The following is a 24,166-nucleotide window of genomic DNA, read 5'->3' as shown; positions in this document are numbered from 1 at the left end:
ACGATCAATACCCTTGTCTTTATCTATGTATGGATGCTTCTTAGAATTTCTGTATGATATATATCATATAGATCATGTGATCATAGGATATTATTAATATTTAATTTAGAAAAAATTACTTTCCAGATTACTTTCCACTGTGAGTGAAAGTTAGCACTCCATACACATTCACCAACACTTTATATTTCCATCCTTTTGAAATATAATCTTTCTGACATGAGCAAAGTGATTTGTCACTGCTTTAATTTGTATTTATATGAGAGTTTCCCTGTGTACTGTTTAGTTGTGCAGAAGTCTGATCTATGGTAGTCTGTCTCTTCCATTTGTCCATTTTTTTCAATGGATTTTCAGTCTTTTCCTTGATTAACAAAAGTTATTGCTATATAACAGATAACAATCCCTTGTTAGTTTTATTTTTGTTGTTGTTGTTTTCTGTTTGTTTTTCATTTTTTTTGTTTTTTTGGCCACTCCATGTGGCACATGGGATCTTAGTTCCCCGACCAGGGATCAAACCCACATCCCTTGCATTGGAAGCATGGAGCCTTAACCACTGGACCGCCAGGGAAGTTCCCCTTGTTCTTTTTAAATTTAGCCAATAGCTTACCATTTATCAATGGTATCTTTCACTGACAGAAAATCTTACTGTTGATAACATCATAACAACTGGCTTTTTCATCTCATAGTTTGTGCTTTGAAGGTCTTGCAAAAATCTTTTCATACCTATGGCCCACAAATTATTCTACTAATTTTCTTCTAAATATAAGAAATAATTTTCTTCTACATAGAAGAACAGTAGAAGAATAACCTTGTGGTCTATGATACTTATGGTGCAAATTCCACATCATTTATCTATAACATATTTGAAATCTGCCTTTGTATCAGAGATAAGGAGTACCCATGCTTTATTTTTCTCCAATTAGAGAAGTTGTTTTCCCTCATATCTTTTAACGATTGATTTTGGTGCCATTTCATAATATATCATGTTTCCATAAATGCATGTATCTATTTCTAAAGTTTCTTTTCTGTTTGACTTATATATTTGTCTCTTCTGGCATAAGGATAATATTGGTTTTATAACTATAGCTTTGCAGAATGTCTTAAATCTGGTCAGTATTCTCATTTACCTTCTTAAAGTGAACCTAGCAACCTCTAGGTGTTTATTTAGTCTCCAACATAAATTTTTGAATGAATCTGTTCAGTTATACCACAGATCCAGCTTAATTATTTTTGAGATTACATTGGATTTGTAAAGTAATTTGGAGAAAATTGGTAATATTTGACACATTTAGTATGTTATGTCATTCCATGAATATGATATACCTTTTTATTCATTAAAAGTTGTTTAATAAACTTAATACAACAACCTTTTACTTTTTCTTTTATTTTTTTTCTGTGAGTGGCAGCAGTTTTAATAAGAAAGGGAGCTTACACATGAGGCTTGTCTTGGGCAACCACAAGGCAAGTAGATTTCTGCCCCCCACTTGCCAGAATCTTAAGAATTTAAATAGAGGCCTTAACAAGGTTCAGTCACATATACAGTCCAGATGGGCTCAATAACACATTACTCTGTCAAAGCTGCATCCTTGAACTGGCTTCTAGTATGAGAACAGAAGATGGAACATTTATTCCAAGGCAGGGGGTGGGGGGAGATGGTAAGGAGCTTGTGGGTCAAGAGGCATTCATGTCCTCTCAATAACTTCCTCCAACAATTACTGAGAGAAGAATAGAGTATAAAATATCCTATGACATATGGTATTTTTTAAAGATGTATATTTCATTAGAAAAAGCCTAAGTGTAAGCTCATCTTGCTGATTATCTCTGCATAGCATAATAATATCTGTTATTTTTGTGTGTGATTTACTAAATTTAAAATTTTTCTACAGTAAACATGCATTATTTCTGTAAGTAGACCAAACACACACACACACACACACACACACACACACACACAATTCATTTATTTGTTGGTTTGTTTATAACCAAGTCATAATCGAACAAAGATTTTTAACATGGCTAAACTGTAAAATGCTTATCCCCTGCATTCTTTGGGTTGATCCTCACAGGACCCCTATCTGGTACATAAGGCAAAAATTATTATCACACCACTTAATAAATGGGTGTTTATTAAGCACTTATTATGTTTTACACTCTGGGCTGAAACATAATAATGGACAAGATAGACATGGTCCAGGCCCTCATATAACTTACAGGTAAGGAAAAAAGTCCCACTGAGGGATTAAAATACTTATCTGAGGTCACGCAAGCAGAGTGCCAGGAGCCATGCTAGATTTCATGTCTTTTTTTTTTTTTTGCGGTACGCGGGCCTCTCACTGCTGCGGCCTCTCCCACTGCGGAGCACAGGATCCGGACGCGCAGGCCCAGCGGCCACGGCTCACGGGCCCATCCGCTCCGCGGCACGAACCCGCGTACCCTGCATCGGCAGGCGGACTCTTAACCACTGCGCCACCAGGGAAGCCTCATGTCTTCTTTAAATCACTTTACTACAAGTTTCAGGCGCACTTTTAAACAGTTTAGGAAATGATTATATTCGAAGAGTGAGGTTAAAATCTGGGTGTCGGGCTTCCCTGGTGGCGCAGTGGTTGGGAGTCTGCCTGCCGATGCAGGGGACACGGGTTCGTGCCCCGGTCCGGGAGGATCCCACGTGCCGCGGAGCGGCTGGGCCCGTGAGCCATGGCCACTGGGCCTGTGCATCCGGAGCCTGTGCTCTGCAGCGGAAGAGGCCGCAACGGTGAGAGGCCCGCGTACCGCAAAAAAAAAAAAAATGTGGGTGTCATTAATGCCAGGTAGATTTGAGGCTTTCACCAGTGGAAAATGAGCCATGATAGATTCCTGAACACGGGAGTAACTTTAACTGACTGAAAGGAAATTAGTTTACCATTGGTATAGGACCTTCTTTTCTTTAGCTGAGGAAACCTCCCGGCTGATTACATTTTCTCTAGTGTCCTCTTGCTCTCTGTTTCAATTCAGCTTTGATTCCATTGCCATAATTATATTTTTAAAATACAATTCTGGTCATGCCATTTAACTTTTGTAAAAGCCTTCCATATGCCCCAACAATAGTAGGCTAAAATTTATAGTAATAATATTTACAGTTTGGCTCCAGTATATCTGTATAGTTTTGCATCCATTCGTCTACACAGCCATGTGCTCTAAACTCTGTTCACTCCAATCTGCTTATCTTGTCCCAACAAGTTCTGAGTTTTATTTATGCAAATTTGTTTAATACATTTAATACAACTATTTTCTTAATAAAATTACATATTCTTGCCAAGTTAGCTCCTGTTTTATAGCTTTTGTTGACTTTAAGTTGATTTAGTAAGTATTGCTGGATTTAAACATATATTAAATATAACATATTTATACACTATATAAATATGTCATACACTTATATACATATATTATATGTATCATATGTACCATATATGAGGTGGAAGGCTTCACGGAGGAATTAGTGTTCTTCTAGGAAGAGACACCAGGGAGCTTGTTTGCTCTCACTCTGCCATACGAGGCCCCAGCAAAAAGGCAGTTATCTGCAAGCCAGAAGAGAGCCCTCAATGGAGAACTTGGACTTCCCAGTGTCCAGAATGGTAAGAAATAAATTCCTGTTTAAGTCTATGGTTACAGTAGCCTGAGCTGACTAATATAAATTTGATACCAAGAAGTAAGGTGCTGCTACAACAAATATCTATAAATGTGGAAGCAGCTTTGGAACTGGGTAATGGGTAAAGACCTGCCTGATGAGTTCTGAGCTATACGCTAGAAATACGGACATTAAGAGTGATTCTGAGGAGCTCAGGAAAATAAAAAAAAAAGAAGAGAGCTGGAGAGAAAACTTCCATCTTGTTAGAAAATACATAGATAGGGCTTCCCTAGTGGCGCAGTGGTTGAGAGTCTGCCTGCAGATGCGGGGGACACGGGTTCATGCCCCGGTCTGGGAAGATCCCACATGCTGCGGAGCAGCTGGGCCCGTGAGCCATGGCCGCTGAGCCTGCGCATCCAGAGCCTGTACTCCGCAACGGGAGAGGCCACAGCAGTGAGAGGCCCGTGTACCGCAAAAAAAAAAAAAAAGAAAGAAAAGAAAATACATAGATAATCATAAGCAGAATACTGGCAAAAATATGGATGTTAAAGGCCATTTTGAGGTCTCAGATGGAAATGAGGAACATGCTATTAGAAACCAAAGGAAAGGTAATCCTTGTTATAAAGCAGCAAAGAACTTGGCTGAATGTGTTTGTGTGCTAGTGTTTTGTAGAAGGTAAAACTTGCAAGTGATGAAACTGGATATTTAGCTGAGGACATTGCTAAGCAAAACATTGAAGGAGCAGCTTGTTTCCTCTTGCCTCCTTATAGTAAAATTCAAGAAGAGATGAACTGAAGAAGGAATTGTTAAGCAAAAAGGAAACAAACTTTAAAGATCTGGAAAATTCTCAGCCTGTCCATATTTCAAAAAATGAGAAAGTGTATTCAGAAGATAACACCAAGGATATGGCTGGACCATCACTTGATAAAGAGATTATGAGATTATATAAGCAGAAACACTGCCAGCTTGAATAGAAGGGGATCAAGACAGGATGAAATAAAGAAAGGTTATTGGACTCCTTAGATTCTACATGACAGGACAATAAAGATTTTCGGCTGCAAACATGCACTATTCTTCAAGAAAAGAAAAGAATGACAGTGAAAGAAAACAAGCTTATAGGTACAGAGAAGAACAGATTGGTGGTTGCTGGAGGCTGGGGGTGGGGGTGGGTGATGGTGGACAGAATGGGTGAATGGGGTCAAAATGTACAAACTTCCAGTATGGGCTTCCCTGGTGGCGCAGTGGTTGAGAGTGCGCCTGCCAATGCTGGCGGTGCAGGTTCAGGCCCTAGTCCAGGAGGATCCCGTGTGCCGCAGAGCGGCTGGGCCCATGAGCCATGGCTGCTGAGGCCCGTGTACCTGGAGCCCATGCTCCACAGCGGAAGGGGCCACCGTGGTGAGGGGCCAGCGCACCGCAACGAAGAGTAGCCCCCCCACTCGCCACAACTAGAGAAAGCCCACACGCAGCGAGGACCCAATGCAGCCAAAAATAAATAAATAAAATTTTTAAATAAAATAAATAAGTCATGAGGGTGTAATGTACAGCATGGTAACTACAGTTAACACTGTATTGCATACTTTAAAGTTGCTAAGAGAGTAGATCTTAAAATTTTTCATCACAATAAAAAAAAATTTTGTAATTGCAGATGCTGAGGGATCTTAACTAGACTTACTGTGGTGATCATTTCACTATATATACAAATATCAAATCATGTTGTACACCTGAAACTAATATTATCTTGTATATCAGTTATACCTCAATTTAAAAAAAAGGAAAGAATGGCCCTGCATACAATTCAGAGATCATTAAGGCCACCACTTCGGTTTCAACAGGCCGTATGGCTCCCAACTGAAGCTGTGGGGCTGGGGTCACCCAGAACCTTCAAGGCTAGATGCTCACCTGGAAGAGCCTTGGGGAAATGGCCTCCACCTGACAGAGTTTTGAGAGCATGACCCCTGCCCTGCACAGCTGCAGGAGCAGAACTGTTGCCTCAATGATTCCAGAAGGATTATTCTGAGACATAATCTGATGGAATTCACCATGCTAGTTTTTGACCTGCTTGTGACTCATCACCGCTTCCTTCTTTCCTACTTCTGCCTTTTGGAATGGGGGTGTCTGTACTATGCTCGTCCCACAATTGTATTTTGGAAGCACAGAGCTTGTCTGGTTTCAAACTTTACAGCTGGAGAGGAATTTTTGCCTCAGATAAATCATACCTCGATTAACACTCATATCTGATTTTCTATTTAGATGAGACTTTCGACTTTGAATTTAGAATTAATTCTCAAAAGATTTAAAGCTTAGGGCTACTGGAGTGGTGTGAATATATTTTGCATGTGAGAATGGCATGAATTTTGTGGAGCCAGGAGTGGAACAGTGTGGACTGAACCGTGTCTTTCCAAAATTCACATGTTGAAGTCCAAACCACAAATGTGATGGCAGCTGGAGGTGGAGACAGATTTCAATGAGGTCATGAAGGTGTGACCCTTATGATTAAGGCCCTTATAAGAGACATCAGAGAGCTTGCTTCCTCTCTCTCCACCATGTGAGAACAGTGAGAAGGTAGCCTTCTGCAACCCAGGAAGAGAGCCTTTACCAGGGAACTGAATCCTCATAGTGGACTTCCCAACCTCCAGAAATGTGAGAAATAAAAGCGTGTTGTTTAAGCCACTCAGTCTATGGTATTTTGTTACGACACCCAGTGCTCATTAATACAAGTTTTGTCCAAGTTTCTTTGTATTTCCTTCTTTGTTTGTATTTCTTTCTTTATTTTGTCCAAGTTTCTCTGTATATCTTTTATTTATATTTTTTCCATTTTTCCTTTCCTGCCCTGCACTTGACAGATCAGATTTCCTTTGATGGGTTTAAATTCATACATCCTTCAATTTTTTTCTGGTTGCTGCCTCTCCTTTCATTTTTTAAAAATTTAACAATATATCTTCCTGAAATACAGAATAGATACTTAAATATATTCTACCTTCCATGGTACCCAAGCCCTTCCATGGCCTTCTCCCCCAACAAGTTCTTTTTTTCACTAGACTTAAAAAAAAAATGCATAACAGACTAATAAAGAACTATTCTTAAAGAAAACATAGGAGCATATATTTATGGTCTTAGGATAGGGAAAAATACTCTTAAGCCAGTTCCTCTCCCCAAAATGTGAGTAATGCTAACTTTTTGCATTATTTTAGATAGTCAATGAACCAGAGTCAAGTACCAGTTGAGTGGTTTCTTTTTCTCACTGTTTTGAAATTTAGATAACCAGGTCTGAAAGAATCAACTGAAGCTTTACTCAGACAGAAACCATGTCTTATTTTGGCCAATTTCTAAACCATTTTGGCCTTGAAGTTTTGGAGACTAATAAGCAAATTCTGAACTCCATCTCAAGTTAATTCATACTCTGCGGAGCTCAGACTCCTGGCAGCAGTTCCACCTGAGCAGAGAGAGCAAATAAGCTTACCCTTCCCCCTCTATTTCAACCTCCGCGTCCTCAGGCATACACGGGTTTTGGGGGGTTTGCAGCAGGCAAGTCGTAGTGTACTGAAAATCACTCTGGGAGCTTCCGGGTTGGTGAACAGAGCGGAGATTCGGGAGGAGGGGCATGCCTGGGGAGTACCTGGGACATCCTGCCCCTTCCCACACACCTCGCCCTGCCTCACGTATCTCTTCACCGGGCTGCTGATTCTTAATATGCTCAAGGACTCACCTTGCCGCAGAAGAACTTCTTTCTGGAATAGGCATGGCCTCCTTCTCTCCATCTGAGCTTTGGACCCACTGTCAGAGAGGATAGGCGGAGATGCTGCAGAGCCTCCGGGCGCCAGGCCATCTCCCAAGCAGGAGCTACAACTCCCAGGGGCGGCTGCAGACGGCCGCTGACGCCGGCGACGCGCCTGCGCAGTGGCCGAGGCTGCGGTTGAGGTTCCCGCCAATTCTCTGGGCCATCCGGCCTGGGACGAGTGCAGCGCTCTGTGGAGGCGTTGGACGCCGCCCAGCTGCCCAAGCTGCTTAAGCTTTATTACCAGAGGCTCTTTCCATGGGCCCAGTACTGTCGCTGGCTCAACTTTGGTGGAGTGATAAAGAATTACTTTCGGCACCGTGAGTATTCATTTACGTTGGAAGGATATTTACGTTCACTACCAATCCTTCAACAACCAGAGTGATCTGGAAAAGAGGATGTAGACAAATGTTCTAAGTGCTGGGCTCTCATGACATCGGTCATATGCACCATCGACAGAGACCTGAAGGAGGATTTGGGATTTTTTTTTTTTTTTTTTGCGGTACGCGGGCCTCTCACTGTTGTGGCCTCTCCCGTTGCGGAGCACGGGCTCCGGAAGCACAGGCTCAGCAGCCATGGCTCACGGGCCCAGCCGCTCTGCGGCATGTGGGATCTTCCCGGACCGGGGCACAAACCCGTGTCCCCTGCATCGGCAGGCGGGCTCTCAACCACTGCGCCACCAGGGAAGCCCGAGGATTTGGGATTTAAGCATCGTCTCTGGGTATATTCTGGAAGGAGAGGTGTTCATTGCTGGGTCTGGGATGAATCCTAAAATTGCCCTCTGAAGTACTTTCTGGGGTAGTTGAGTATTTGAGGCTTGTTAAGGGTGGCCAAGACGTTACAAAGAAAGTTCACCTAAGTGAAAAAATTAACCCTTTTGTCAGAAAATCTATAAACATAATAAAAAATACATTGACGAATATGTCTTGATCAAGATATACTTGAAAATAAAGCTGGAATAAGATTGTAGGCCTTGTTTCTGAAACAATTCATGATGAACATCAACAAAGCTTCCAAAATCATCACCGTTCGCTTCAGGGTTGGGAGCATTTGAAGAAGGTAGCCAGAAGGTGTCAGAATAACATCGAAAATGACAAATGTGGACCCTGGCTGTAGTGAGAGAGCGCGCTCCAGTACTGTTTTCCACAGCTGGATATCAGTGTTAGCAAAGGAATCAACCATTGACTGAAGAGGCCTTTTAGTGGTCAACCTAAACCAGATTGCACTGTGCTTACTGATTTACAGAAAGTAGATCAGTTTGATCCATTTACTGTACCAACCATAAGTGCCATGTGCCATGAATTGGATACTATTTCCACTAGTGAATAGGAAAAAGAGAAGGAAGCTGAATCTGGTATTAAGCATAGAATCAGAGATTATAAGAAGACCAGCCTAGCTCCTTATGTAAAAGTTTCTGAACAGTTTCTTGAAAGTTTAAGTAAATCAACAAAAGGAGAAATTGAGAAGAGTGATTTACAAAAACACTTCTGAAGATAACAACTCCCTTAAAACCAGTGTGGCTATCTTCTACCTTCAACCAAGAATCAAATACTTCAAGATCCATTTAATAAATATGGCAGAGCCACATATGCATTTTATGCTCAAAGCAATCTTTTTTTTTTAAAGAAATAATTATGTTGAAAAGATTCCTGAGACCACCAAAGGAGAGTGTCAAGTTTCCTGGAAGGAGCCATAATGGGAAGAATAAGTGGATTGCAGATAAATTTGTAAAATTTAATATTGTACAAAGATAATACTAAGATTTCTGATATGAATACACAGTTCTCCTGGTTGCCATATACAGAGGTAAGTGAGCAGTAATATGTCTAAAACTTTAATCTCAGTTCACTGGATACACCCTCCATATTTCTGGAATGGATGTTCTAGGTGAATGAGGGCTTTGTCCTTAAGTCTTAGACACTTAAGTTAATTGTATGTGGAGCGTGTCACTTCCTAATTTTGCTCACTAATATTTTTATTGGTCAGAGCATAGCCCACTGACCATCTTTTAAAAGTTATTTTGAACTAGACATCTAAACCTACCAAAACTTCAAAAGATATGAGTTACTAGATTACAATATTAGGGTCCAGTAGAGTATTTTTTACAGCTATTGCAATTGTAGCTCCTAACTTCTTCCCTCAGAGAACAATTGGATTAGTCTACCTTAAAGAAGCAGCTTAGAAAAAATAACCAACTTCATTTCACCAACATAAAACTTGTTGTATTTGTTAAAACACTTGGACTTTCCATATATCTAGATACTTAAACTGAATTTTAAAGGTTTTGTTTCTTCCATGTTTGATTTTGTGTGATACATTTTGAAGTGTCAGATTTATTTTGCTTGGTTTTACAACCAATCTGAACAAAGCAGTTGTTCTGGTTTACATTCTATCTTCTGAGAAACATTGAGAAACCGGCTTTTGGGCTAGTGCTTTCCGTGACAATGAAATTTTTCTTTCCTTTAACATTGTTTTCTCTATAGGCACACAGTCTTTTTTTTTTTTTTTTTAATCTTTTGGTTTATATACAACAGATGCTATAATGTAGTCAACACATTTAAATGCCTTGCATTTCTTTCTTTTCTAATTTTTTTAAAGAAATATTAAAGACTGTACAAAAACCATATACTCTGGATTGTAGTCTGTATATGAGAATCAAGAAAGTGGCTCAGTAAGAAACAATCTAAATTAGAGTTTATCTGGGAGAAAAACCCAGATCAGTGTTCCTTATGAGAAGCATTGAGGTTTTAGTCCCACCTACTGTCCTAAACATGGAATCACATCTTGGAAATAAATTTTTTTTTTTTTTTTTTTTTTTTTTTTTTTTCTGTACACGGGCCTCTCACTGTTGTGGCCTCTCCCGTTGCGGAGCACAGGCTTCGGACGCACAGTCTCAGTGGTCATGGCTCACGGGCCCAACCGCTCCGCGGCATGTGGGATCTTCGCGGACCGCAGCATGAACCCGCATCCCCTGCATCAGCAGGCGGACTCTCAATCACTGCGCCACCAGGGAAGCCCGGAAATAAAATCTTATATGTCATGGGCAAGACTCAAAGACTAGGCAGCTAGCATGAGGCTGGGCACTGACTCAAACCAGGTACAGTCAAAGGGATGTTTCTTGGTGTTTCTTCATTACTATCCTGAAAAACAACCATGCTAAAGAAGCTATTCTTAGATCTAAGGAATTTGCCAAATATTTACAGGGCCAGTCTATAGAAGTACTCACTGATATATCAACTTTAAAAAATAGGAAGGTTTGATATGATAGAAACCCTGATCTGGTAGAAATAAGAATGGATGGTGATGGCAGTCAGGTGGCAGTAACACCTGGGAATAAGAAAGTTCATACACATCTAAGGGTAATTTTACATATACATGAATGAGGTCATATTGTGTGGTTTTTTTTCTTTCTTTTAGTGCAAGTGGAAGATTTTAATACACCCATATTGGATTTGGATTGAGATAGTACACAAAAAACAGGTAAAGACATACAGGCTATAAATAGTGCAATTGGTATATCTGATTACATAACTATGGCTATATGTGAGGGGTCTTAAATTCACCAAATCAAGAATAATCTTTTGGAAATTTAAAAAAAATCGTGCACTTAGCTAAAATGAATATCTTAAATCCAAAAAATAAAATATTTATATATCATATTCTCATAATATAATAAAACTAGAAAGAATTTTAATATCATAGTTATTGGGGAGTTAAGCAGCACACCCATCTCTTGAATCAAAGGAAACAGAGAAATAAAATTATTAACTAAAAATCAATGAAAAGGAGAATACTTTATAACTGAACCTAGGGGTTACAGAAAAAGCAAGATTGAGGAAAGATTGTACCCTCACAATACTTTTTTATTATTAAAAAAAGATGAAAAATAGAGGAGTTGGTATTTACCTTAAGCTATTAGAAAAAGAATGACAATCTCAAATAAGGAAGAGAATTAGTAAAGGTGAAAAGGACTAATTTGCTTAAAAACATTTTATTAAGAAAAAATAATATAAAACAAAAACATGCCTATTTGTGTCTGGTTGGAGTGGCCAAACACAGTATTATTTCAAAGTCATTGCAGCAAAGTTTTCAAAGTCTGACTGCCTCATAAACCCAAATCAGAGGCATTTTCACATTTTTAATCATTACCTTTATCAAAATGTATCAATGCTCTAATTTTGAATTGCCGTGTTTCTTACCACCCAAGTTGGGCCCATTTTGATGTTTCACATATTCCTGCATAGGGGTTAGGAGTGATTGCCAAACATTTTTTGTATAGGGCGCCAAAGTAAATATCTTCGACTTTGTGAGCTGGTGGTGTCTGGCATCTGTCTCAACCACTCAACCTGCCATTGTTGCTCAAAAGCAGCCATAATCAATATATAAATGAAAACAATGTGGCTGTTTTCCAATACAAATTTGTTTATAAGTAAAAAAAGAGGGATTTGGGGATGAATTTGGCCTATGGACTGTGTTTGCTGACTCTGGGTTAGAGTTACTGATTTCAATAAGTGAACAGGAACCATTTATATGCATGTGAATATATAAGCAAGTTCAATTCACAAAGAAGAAGATATTCAGTTGAGAATAATAATAGTGATAATAATAATTACAATTACTGTTATAGTTATCATTCTGGTGGGGCCCTTCTATAGGTCAGGCCCTTTATATAGTGTTTTACATGTAATTTCTCGCTTAATATCCACATCAACCTGTGAAGTAGGTACTGATATCATTGTGCTATGGCAGATGAAGAAATAGGGGTCTAGACACTTAATATATTTATCCAATGTTCTAGCTGAAAGGTAGTAGTTTGATATTTAAAGTCAGCTCTGCTGAGTCCAAGTTCTAAACAGCTCCACAGAAATACTTGGAAGTCAGGGTGTCATATACCTGACAAGTCAGGGTATTTTTCCTGGGTGCAGGGAGCTATTTCTCCATGTTCATTTTTCTATGAAGGAACTTTCACTGCATTTCTCAGGAAGGAACACTTCATCACATCCTCCTTTCCCACCCTATTCCAGTATTGAGCTCTCCCCATGGTAGAAGAAGTGAGCATTCTGATTGAGTCTGCCCTTCCCTGAATCACATAATCATGAGGTTAGGACCCAGGCATTATGATTTAGGCAGCATGAACCCAATTACCTCTTGTCTTTTGGGAGAGAACAGTGTCTAGGAAAAGCTAATGCTTGTTCTTGTAAATTCCATGGAGTATGCAGAAGAAGCAGGGCTTCTTTTAGGCCCAGCTCATCCACCTGCAATGAGACAGACAGGTCAGTGACCTGAGGGTCTCAAGTCCTAGGATCAAAATAAAGGTAGAAAGACCCTGCTATACTCTTCACTCCAGCTTTACTGGTAAAAATTCTGAGCCTATTTTAATACTTACTTGCTTTTTGTCTGACTTAAATTGGTTAAGTTCCCAAAGATGGGAAGAATGATTAATTAGGCTCCCTCAAACCTCTTGACAATAGGAACCATAGAGATTACAATACATGTCTGAGACTACTTAAGAACAAGTCCGGATTGTTTCTGGAATGTTATCATCTACCTAGAGTGTACCCAAAGGCAGAGTAACTCTAAAATCTGCTGATTTTCTCTCCATTTGACAACTCTTTAAGAAAGTTTCTTAAATAATTGCCTATAATGAAGTTAATGGAAAATGAACAAATTACAGCCTGATAATGAAATGGGCTAGAACTGAACCTAATGAGACAATATGAAATTGCAAAAGACTGTGGAATGAATTACAAGGGTCAGTGGTCATCATTACGTAGATGAACTGTTTGACATGATGAAGTTCAACTGTGAAGTGATGATTGATGCAAGAAGAAGTATGTAAGAGGAAGGATAGTCACCAGCCTCTGTTTTCATGGAGTTTTAATGTTCATCCTTAATGTAAGAAGAATTTAATTCAGGCCCAAAGATAAAGTCTTTAACTGAAAAAATGGTGGCAAGGCCAATAAGTTACTGAGCTGAGGAAAAAACTCATTTGTCTATGACATTTTAAATGGCTTCTTCTTTTAGATTCTAGAGATATTACCTAAGCCTATGACTCAGGACACTCATCAGAACTATGCTTTCATGCAATCAAACAGAAATAACAGATTCTCTTGGCATCATTTAGTGAGATCACAGCCTGTCAGTTTGCACTCTGCACCTACTGGGAAAGCAAAACTTTGTTTGGGTTGTGAGAATTCTCCCTGAGCAAGTGTAACTGAGGAGAGAGGGATGTCTGGCAGGTAGAAAGTTTTTTCTTAAATTACTTTGAGGACTAAAACTCGTTAATCACACATCATTTAAGAAGCACAGTCAGAAGATACTTTGGAATTATTCCTGGTTTATCTACATAGCATCAGTAATAATATATAAAGAATATAGGTATTTTTCCCCAGTCTGTTGTGTTTGAGTATAAGATTATACCAAGATATGAATTCTTCCCACTGTTATTTAAATATAAATTCAATCAGCCTCGGAAAGCTTCTGACCAGCAGATAGATAGCATAGATGTACAACAAATGGGAAAAGATAAACATGTATTAATTGGAAATAATGAAGAAATTGAGTTTTGGATTATGGGTAAATTAATGAAAGACTGTACTATAGTGGAAAATATACTACTTGAAATGTAAGTTATAGTTTAGGATATGGATGAAGGGAGTAATTAACACAGAGGAAAATGTAAACATTGCTTCTAGAAAAGTTTGTTTCAAACAATATAATTCCAGAATGCCTTTTATGTAATAAAGTTTATATATAAAAATGATATATGCTTGGATTTATATCATTAGTTCTCAGGAGCTAATGTTTTTTTTTCCTCTGATAATCTTAAACAATGGAATAAAAAAATTGGTACTTTATAGATTAAGCACATAACATGTTTTTACATCTACTTTGCCTCTCTCCCTTCTCTCACTATCAATCTTTTACTCCTCCAGGGGTAATCCAGTTTTGAAAAACTAAGATACTATATTGAAGCCACTTAAAGCATCTCTGAAAACAAAACAAAACTGAATGACGTTAACTTTATAATGTTCCAAGAATTAATTTGTCTCTGTCCTCAGCAATAGCAAAATAATTGACTCTTGAGGTGAGTCAATACTAGTCCTTTTGCTCCTTTGCTAACCTTGAAATTTAAAAAAATAATAAGTTATGGGTATACTGTAGGGGTATTACATTCCTATTGCTGTTGTAGCAAATTATCACAAACACAGTGGCTTAAAACAATACAAATTCATTACCTTATAGTATGGAAGGTCAGAAACCTTAAAATCCAGGTGTCATAGGGGCTACATGTTTTCTGGAGGCTATAGAGAGAAATCTGTTTCCTTGCCTTTTCCAGCTTCTAGAGCCCTCCTGCACTCTTTGGCTTATGGCCCCTCATTCCATCTTCAAAACTATCTCTGACTCTGATATCCCTGACGCCCTCTTATAAGGACCCTTGTGATTACATTGGACCCACTCAGGTAATCCAGGATAGTCTCCCTAATCAGAGGATCCTTAACTATCACATTTTCAAAGTCTCTTTTGCCAGGCAAGTTAACATTGATATTCTGAGGATTGGGATATGGACATCTTTGGCAGGAGAGGAGAAAGATAGTGTTCTGTCTACTTCAGTAGCATTTACAAACCTGAGTCTAAATTTAATGTGGTCTAGGGAAGAGAAAGAAAAGAATACAGATGAAAAAGAAAAAGACCTTTTTGGAAACAGTTTAAGTTCCTTCCTTATCACTAAAACTATAATACAATGAAAGAGGTTAATATAATCCCTATGGGATATTAAATAGGAAATAAGTTCTGTTAAGGCAGAAGCTGGTCTTTTTTTGGAGAGTAATTTTTAAAATTTGGACTGTAATGTATTTAAACAATTTATAGATGTGAATTGCCTTCCCTTCCCCATTATCTGCCTTATCTGTCCTTCTGCAGATATGTAAATGGAAGTCAGAGAAAAAATAGAAAAAAAACTTCACATTCAAGAAATTTTATAAAAAGTATCTATTTGACCAGCTTCATGATTATATTCTAGTCCAAGTCCTACCATTTCCTATGTAAATGATTATGTGTCTAGTTACTGGTGTTTCTTCAAGGCTATTTCCTACAATCTATCCTACAGATTATTCTTCTTAACACAAGCTGCTTGTACATCATTTTGTTGCTTCAACACCTTAAGTCATACCGCTTGACAGACTGATTCATCGGTTAATCATTCTTTCATTCATTAGTTCATTCTACTGATATTTTATTGGCCATTTTCTAGAGTTTATGCTAGACACTGGATGGGGGTGTGTGTGTGTGACAAGCACAAAATAATATAAATGCGTGAGCTTTTACAGCCTTTTCCAAGCTCACCACCACTGAGAATTATTTTGTTACTTGAGGGAGACAGTAGCCTACTGCTTACTGATAGACAGTGGACGCAGATTTTCTAAGTTCAGACAGGGCTCAACCATTTATCATCCCTCTGATCTTGATAGATTACTAACTCCTTTGTGCCTCATATCTTTTCTCAATAAAATGAGAATTGTTTTAGCCTTTACATAGTGGGGTTTTTGAAGTTTGAGCCAATCCATGTAAAGTACTGAAATCAGCACCTGACACATTAAGAAGCCCTTAGTAGATGTTAACCATTAATATTTCCCAGTCCTCACTTATTTCTTTAAGGATTTCCTACTAACCAGAGATCCCCACACTTATCCTAATAGTGAGTAAAAGGAAAAGCTGGAGAAGAAGAGAGGCTAGTGGGATTTGCTACGGCTAAATCACAGGATTTCTCTTGGGAGAGAGAAGAGGAAAGGGAAAAGAAACAGATGACTAGGAGGTATAAGAAATATTGAAAGTGAAAAAAATGGGGAAATTATTTTTAAGAACATGCCTTAGTAAGATACTGAAGTTTGAGAATTGTTAAGAGAATATAGTAGAGACTAAAATTGCTTTTATTTAAGGCTGCCAGATCATTTTTTCATTCATTTCCATTCAACAAATTATTAATGAGCCAACACTATGTGTCATATCCTGTGCTAGATGGTCATGATAGTCATGAAGAGAAAAAACAAACTAGGTTTCTGTCTGCATTTAGTTTTTGTAGAAGCAGGATGACAAACATTGAATAATCAGACATGCAGATGTTAAATTATTAATGTTGTAATTGCTACAATTGTAAAAGTAGAGCAGCTTAATATACTCAGGATTGTCAATGAAGCTTTCCCTGGAATCCGAAGGATGAGTAAGTGAAGTAGTATAGCCTTTTCTAGGAACTAAAGGAAGAAGTGTGGCTGAGGTGCATTCAGTGAGGTGGTGCTTGGAGTGAAAGGAGACTGAATGGGTAGAAAGATGTCAGACCATGTGGGGTCCTGAGGATCTTAATAATGATTTTGATCTTGTCTTTAGGAGAAATGGGTTGATATAATCACTTTTACATTGTGAGAGGGTTTTTCTTCAGAGACTGCTTGGAATAGAAGAGGATATATGAATAGGCCAGTAGGTGGCTATTGCATTAGTACTGGTTAGAGCTGATAGTGGCTAGGAACAGCATAGTGATGTCATAAATGTGGAGAGTATATGGATTTAAAAGCTGTTTAAAAGTGTTTCCATAGGTTTCACTAATAATGAAGGAGTGGGTGGAGGATCAATAAGAAAGTGTCACGGATGACTCCTAATTTCTGGCTTGAGTAACTAGTTGGACAGACAGCAGCTGTTTCCTGGGAAGACTGGAGGGGACTAGAAACTGTGTAAGATTTATTTTTGACTCACTGAAAACTCTCTCCTCAAAATGAATGCAGAGTTTATCTAGAATTAAAATCATCACCCTAGAGATGAGTCAAGAGTACTGATTAACTACGAACATATGATATTGAAATTTACTGTTGAAAGGCATGCAAGCTGACCAGACTAGAGTTGTGATTTGGAGGAAAAAGTTGTTTATCCAATCAGAAGATATAAAATATTCTTCACAATGGTTTTTTTATTTTTTTTTTTTGGTTTGTTTGTTTTCATTTTACAGAGAAATCCAGGGAAACTTCTCTGTAAGATTGCAAACTAAACAAAATTTTCAACCCAACCTGCATGAAAACCCAATTTCTAAACAGTAGGACTCTTCTTGGCTGGAAGGTGATGGTCATTATTATACATGCCTGAATGAATTTAAATCCCTTGCATTGCCTTTCTGGCTGAGGCTGAAGACTTTGGCTACTGCTATAAAATTTGAAAATAGTAAGGGTTGTTTTCTACCAGAAACTGAAGAAGTTCTGTGCAAAGAAGAGGAGAATATGACTTTGTTTAAAAGAACAATATTCTCTTGTTACAGATGAGAGATGGAAACCATTGAAGAAACACAAAAATGCTGTCAATTGTGTGAAGGGTCAGGCACTAGTAGACAATATTTCAGCAGAGGATGACCTCATTACACTAGAGGTAGTGCAGTAACTTGGATTCACATGCAGAATTTATAACAACTCTTTTAACAAGAAGGGTAGAAATAATCTGCCTATGGGTTTAAAGAGAAGAAGTTCTACTCTGAGTGACAAGTCAAAGAGCCAGTATTTGGAAGATCGCTACAAGTTGAACAAGATGAAGGAATCTTTCTTCAAGAAGAGGTCTGTCTTAATCACACACCTAGCACACGTCTTGATTACTTGGTAAAGTCAGTGAAGAGCAAAGAGAAAAAGGAAGATAATTGTGGCAGGATTCTAGGACTTAGAAAAAAGAAGCAGGCAGATTTGAGGAACTAGATGTCATGCAGGTGAACCTTAACTTCTTGAAGAAAGACATCCCAAGCCCCTCATGGGCTATTTTGCCAATCCCCTCTAAGATCAGCAGAGCAAGCCTACGGCAGAACTGAAGAAAACATTACTTACAATATTTGTTTCTGAAATCAAGGTTGATTACAAAATGGATTACTATGACCACTTAAAGACCCATGCCCTTACATTTCCCAGAACCCTCCTTGAAAAATGAATGATTTTATTATTAATCTGCTGAGTACACTTGCACATTTCAATCTGGTAGCTATATGAGTGTTCAAAAACATGTGAGTAATGTGTTATGAGCACAAAGGAGTGATTCACCCTGTCTGGACAACTTATACAAGTTAGCCCCAAGGCTAACTTTTTAAAAAAATTTTTTTAATTGTGGTAAAAAAAACACAAAATTTTTAATTTTTTTTAAATTAAAAAAAATTTTAATTGTGGTAAAAAAACGTAAAATTTACTATCTTAATAATTTTTAAGTGTATAGGTCAGTAGTGTTAAGTATATTCACATTGTTGCACAAACAGATCTCGAACATTTTCATCTTGCAAAACTCAAGCTCTATAACTCATTAAACAACAACTCTCCATTTCCCCCTTCCCTCAGCCCTTGGCAACCACCATTCTACTTTCTGTTTTTATGAATTTAATTACTTTAGGTACTCATATAAGTGGAATCATACAGTATCTGTCTTTTTGTGACTGGCTTATTTCACTTAGCATAATGTCCTTAAGATTCATCCATGTTGTAGCATGCTTAAGGATTTCCTTCCTTTTTAAGACTGAATAATATTCCATAGTATATATGTACAACATTTGGTTTATCCTTTTATCTGTTGATAAACATTTGGGTTGCTTCCACTTCTTGGCTATTGTGAATAGCACTGCAGTGAACACAGGAGTGCAAATATCTTTTTAAGATCCTGCTTTCGATTCTTTTGGATACATACCAAGAAATGGGATTGCTGGATCATATGGCAGTTCTATTTTTAATTTTTTGAGAAACCACCATACTGTTTTCCATAGCAGTTGAACTACTTTACAATCTCACTGACAGTGCAAAAGGATTCCAATTTCTCCAAGGAGTGTTTTTAAAAGTAGATTTTTTATTTTATATTTATTAAAGGTTAATATATATATATTAATATTGCACATATATTAATATATCTATAGAAGAGTACATATGTAAGTGTATACCTCAGTGAATTTTCATAACATGGTTATAGTACGACCATACAATCAACACATAGATAAAAATATAGAAAATACTAGCACCCAAGAAGTTCCCTCTGTGCCCCATCTCTGCCACTTTCCTCCAAAAAAACCATTATCCTGACTTTTATCACCATAAATTATTTTGGCAGATTGCAGTATTTTATAGCAATAGAATCCTAAAGCATGTACTCTTTTGTATATATCTTCTTTAGCTGAATATTATGATTTTGAGATTTCATCCAAATTGCTGTATACAGCAGTGATTGGAATATACCATAATATGTATCCATTTGTACTACCTTGATAAAGTATTCATTTAAGGTAGAGACTCAATAAATCAAGGATCCACTGTGTAATCTCTGGGAAATTCATCCTTCCTCCTCCCAAAATAATAACACAATCTATACTTAATAAAAGGAAAAATAGAAATATTAAAAATGCATTTGATTAATTCATAATAAGTCAAGAAAGAAGGAAAAGGAAATGAGCAAAAGGGAAAAATGGAAAAAAGTAAGCTGATAGATCTAGATCCAAATATACCAGTGATACCATTAAAAGATGAAGATGTTCATTCTGGATCAAAATAGATCTAACTATTTTCTGATTACAATAAACATACTTTAAATGTAAGAAAGGTTGAAAGTAAAATATAAAAGATTATGCCATGCAATATCAACCAAAAGAAAGAATGTGTAGTTTTACTAAGGTAATACAAAAATACTTTAAAGCAAAAAGCATCACTAGAAATCAAGATGATATTTCATAATGATAAAAGGTTGAACATACTGAGGAGATATCACAATATTATATCTTTGTATACCCAAAATATAGCTTTAAAATATAGAGAGCAAATATTGACAACATCATATGAAAAATCCACAAATCCACAATCATAATAGGATATTTTGCCATACCTCTTTCACTAACTCATAAAAGAAAGCCACAAAAATCAGGAAGCATATAACGTATTTGAACAACACTGTTAACAAAAATGACTGACATATAGAACATTCTACCCATTAACAACAGAATACACTTTTCCCCCAAGCGCACATGAAACATTTAACAAAATAGACCATGTCTTGAATCATAAAGCCCAAGGTTTAAATATCATACAGAATATTTATCTGACCACAATGAAATTAAGCAAGTAGAAAATAAGAAATAACAACACAACAACAAAAAGAGATCTCTAACTTTAGTGATTAAATAACACACTTCTAAATAGCCCATTGGACAAATTGTGAAGAAAATCAGGCAATATTTTGAGCTAAATGAAAAATGAAAACAAACAGAAATTTATAGAATGCAGCTAAAGTGGTGCTATGTGAAATTTATAGACTTAAATGCATATTGTGGAAAGAAGAAAGCCTAAACATTAAAAATTGGAGAGGCCTTCCTTGGTGGCCTTCCTTGGTGGTTGAGAGTCCGCCTGCTGATGCAGGGGACATGGGTTCGTGCCCCGGTCCGGGAAGATCCCACATCCCACATGCCACGGAGTGGCTGGGCCCGTGAGCCATGGCTGCTGAGCCTACGCATCCGGAGCCTGTGCTCCGCAGCAGGAGAGGCCACAGCAGTGAAAGGCCCGCGCTATGGCAAAAAAAAAAGAATTGGAGAATCCATCTAAAGAAGCTAGGAAATAACAGCAAATCAAACCAAAATACAAGAGAAGAAAATAAAGATAATATGCACAAACAATGAAATAGAAAACGAATTAACAATAGAGGACTCAACAGAACTAAATTTAGTTCTTTAAAAAGACTAAGAAAAAAATTTTTTAAATAACAAAACTGATCAAGAAAAAATGAAATTACCAAATCAAGAATTTAAAAAATGGAACATCATTACATATTCTAGTATACAAAGATAAGAGCGAGTATAATGGACAACTCTGTTCCAGTAAGTTAAACATTTAGATGAAGTAGACAAATTTCTTAAAAATGTAATTTTCCAAATTTGTCTTGGGAAGAAATGGAAAATGTGAATAATTCTATACTTATTTAAAAATTTGAATAAGGCATTAAAGCCATGGTTTCTCATGTGAACTTTTCTAGATGTATACATAAACTCTTTCAGAAAATAGAAAAGTGATTGCTGGTATAAGGTCAGCATAACCATGGATCCAATATCTGACAAGGATATTATAAGAAGGACAAATTGTATACTAATGTCTCTCATGATCATAGATGCAAAAACCCTAAACAAAATATTAGCGTATCAAATCCAATAATAAGTAAAAAGGATAATATACCATGATCATACTGATATATCTTCAAGAATGGAAAGCTGATGGGACATTAGTAAAGCATTTTATTCTAGACTCCCTTTTCCAAGGCGGGGCTCCTTCTCAGCTGAATTCTGAATGATTTGCCTCTTTTGCTTCTTGATTTTTCCAATTTCCTCTTTTTATATTATCATATTTCCTTTCCCTTGCCTTTCAGAAGTCTTCTTAATCTTAAAGTCTGTAACTGTGCCTACCAACCACAATTCCAAATCTCCTTTAGGAATACTCAGGCAGCCTTGAGTAAACAGTTTCGGGCATACAACTCTCCCTGTTGGAGCAATTTCTGAGTTCCCTAACTCAGCCTGTTCTAGTGAAGTATATTTCTGTATGGCTTCCTATGTTCCCTCCAACTGCAGCTGAACAAACTCATAAACCTTTTGAAACTTGCATTAGGACTGAAATTATGTTATAAAAACTGCCCAGCCAGCTACATTGTCTTCAGTAGGGTTACATAGAAAACAGAATCTGAAGTAAAAGCTTATGTGCCTGCTTTTTATTGGTGATTGCAACACCACAGGAGCTGAGGTCTGAGGTACCGCAGTCACCCTAAAGCAACTATACTCCGATAAATTTTTTTTAAAAAAAAGCATGAACAAATAGCTTTTGCTTCAGGTTCTGAGTTTTTAAAGGGGGAGAACAGATATACAGGAGTGAGGCAGCCACAGCTTTGTAACAAGGATAAGTTTTTGCTTTGGCTTGCTGGATGTTTTCATAGAAGCAGTATGGAGCTGCTGCATCTCAAATAGTCCAAACCAGGAGGACATTGAGAGAGAATTTATTCTGGTTCCCTCTGACCCCTTATCTCTCATTGGTCAAAGATTTCCCCATGGGGGATTAATTTGCCTTCACTTCTAGGTGTCTCACCTGACTGTCTTAGCTCCCATCAGGAAGCCAAATTCCTCCACCTGTTGCATGGAACTTTTTTTGAGTCAGAGGTAGTGGGATGATTAAGCATCACAGAATTTAGCATTAGGTTGTTCTGCTATAGTTGGGACAAGGTCCACCTAAAGTCAGTGGATTTACAGTAGCTGGGACCAAAGAATTGGTCTAGGAACTGTAGGTGAGCTTGAGATCTGTGGTGACAGTAAGCGGTACCCCATATATGCATATAGCCTGACTCTGCCTGTTAAACTCCAGAAGTACATTCCATGCTTCCAGTGTTGCCTTTCTAATGAACAAAATTATTTGCTGATCTATAATTTGATGCTCAAGAACACTGTTAGATAGACTCTGTTTTCTTGCCTATTCCATACTACTACATTTTTAAAATCTGAGACATACCTCCTAGCAGAGCACCTTCAAGTTAATATCCCCAAGTAATTTATCATTCAAAAAACAAATCACACATTGAAATTCAGAATGTATTAATAAGACCGATGCTAATAGCAAGATTTATCAAAACCAGAAATTCTACCCCAACACATTTGGTTTCATATTTTATAGCACTTCTTAGAGTACACTGGCTAGTTTTGTTAACCTATCTTGAGTGCCCTATGCACTTCTCAGACACTGTAAAACTTGGTGTGGTGACTAAAACTGGATAAAGTTTATATGATTATAAATAATAGTCTCTGTAAAATGAAATACCTTTAAAAAAGAGTGGAAACAGAGAATCGGTAGTTAGAAGTAAGGAATAAAAATGACCAATATGCTAGTTGGTTTTCATGTTGTTTAACGCTTCTCTTTTACAGACAAGTTACAATGGAACTAGAAATTATGTTATTACATAAGAGATGGCTACTTCTGTTCCTTTTAGCATCTCCATTAACTGTGTTTAGAAAATGGATTAGAATTTAACTTGTCACTGATGGCTCTTAGTAAAGCTGGGAAAGAGTTGCTTTTTAACACTTTCCATGCAGCAGTCCCAGTGGGCCTGTGAAGAGTATTATATTTTTCCAACACTTGGCATAATATTCTAAGAAGATGCCAATGCTTAGCCAAAACAGTTACATTAGGAAAAGTGAATGTCTGAAAGAAGCCAGTGCCACTTTTCTTGGGTAAGCAGAGCACCCCTAGAAGGGAGCTTGCCTCGTGCTGGGCAGTGATGTGTGCGGGCAGCTGATGGTGAGTAAAGGGTACTGAGTAAAGAAGCTGGCTCCTCCACCTTTTACAAACCAAATACCTGATGCTCACATGTACAAAATAACTCCATTTTTATATTCATGATCCCTGCCAAACTAGTATATCCCACTACTTTAGTATATCTACACTTGTAATCTGGGCTGCAGTTAAAATGTTGATCCCTATACCTCACTCCATATCTATTAAATTTGCAATAATTTCTTTAAGCTATTTTTTTTTCATGTAAACCAAAGTTTGGGGACTATAAATTGGCTTAGAATATAGAGGTTAAGAGGTTATCCCCTAGGGGTTAAGAACATGGACCCTGGATTAAGTCTACCTGGACTCATTATGTATGTTGAGATGATAATCTTACTTCCTTTATGAGCCTTTAGCTCAGCATATTATGTGTGCTGAATGATGCTGGCTGTAACGACAATTGTCAAAGCATAGCTCCATACTGTCAGTGCCTTTGCTCCTTGTGTGTTA

General features: G+C 37.6%; 1 pseudogene; it reads left to right on the top strand.

The window, feature by feature from the left end:
• Positions 1 to 3,575: 3,575 nt before the first annotated feature.
• Positions 3,576 to 8,867, top strand: LOC136125369 (DNA primase small subunit-like; annotated as a pseudogene).
• The last annotated feature ends 15,299 nt before the right edge of the window (positions 8,868 to 24,166 follow it).

This window comes from Phocoena phocoena, chromosome 7 (assembly GCF_963924675.1).
Source record: "Phocoena phocoena chromosome 7, mPhoPho1.1, whole genome shotgun sequence".
Taxonomy (NCBI): domain Eukaryota; kingdom Metazoa; phylum Chordata; class Mammalia; order Artiodactyla; family Phocoenidae; genus Phocoena; species Phocoena phocoena.
This window is presented reverse-complemented; position numbering and strand designations above follow the sequence as displayed.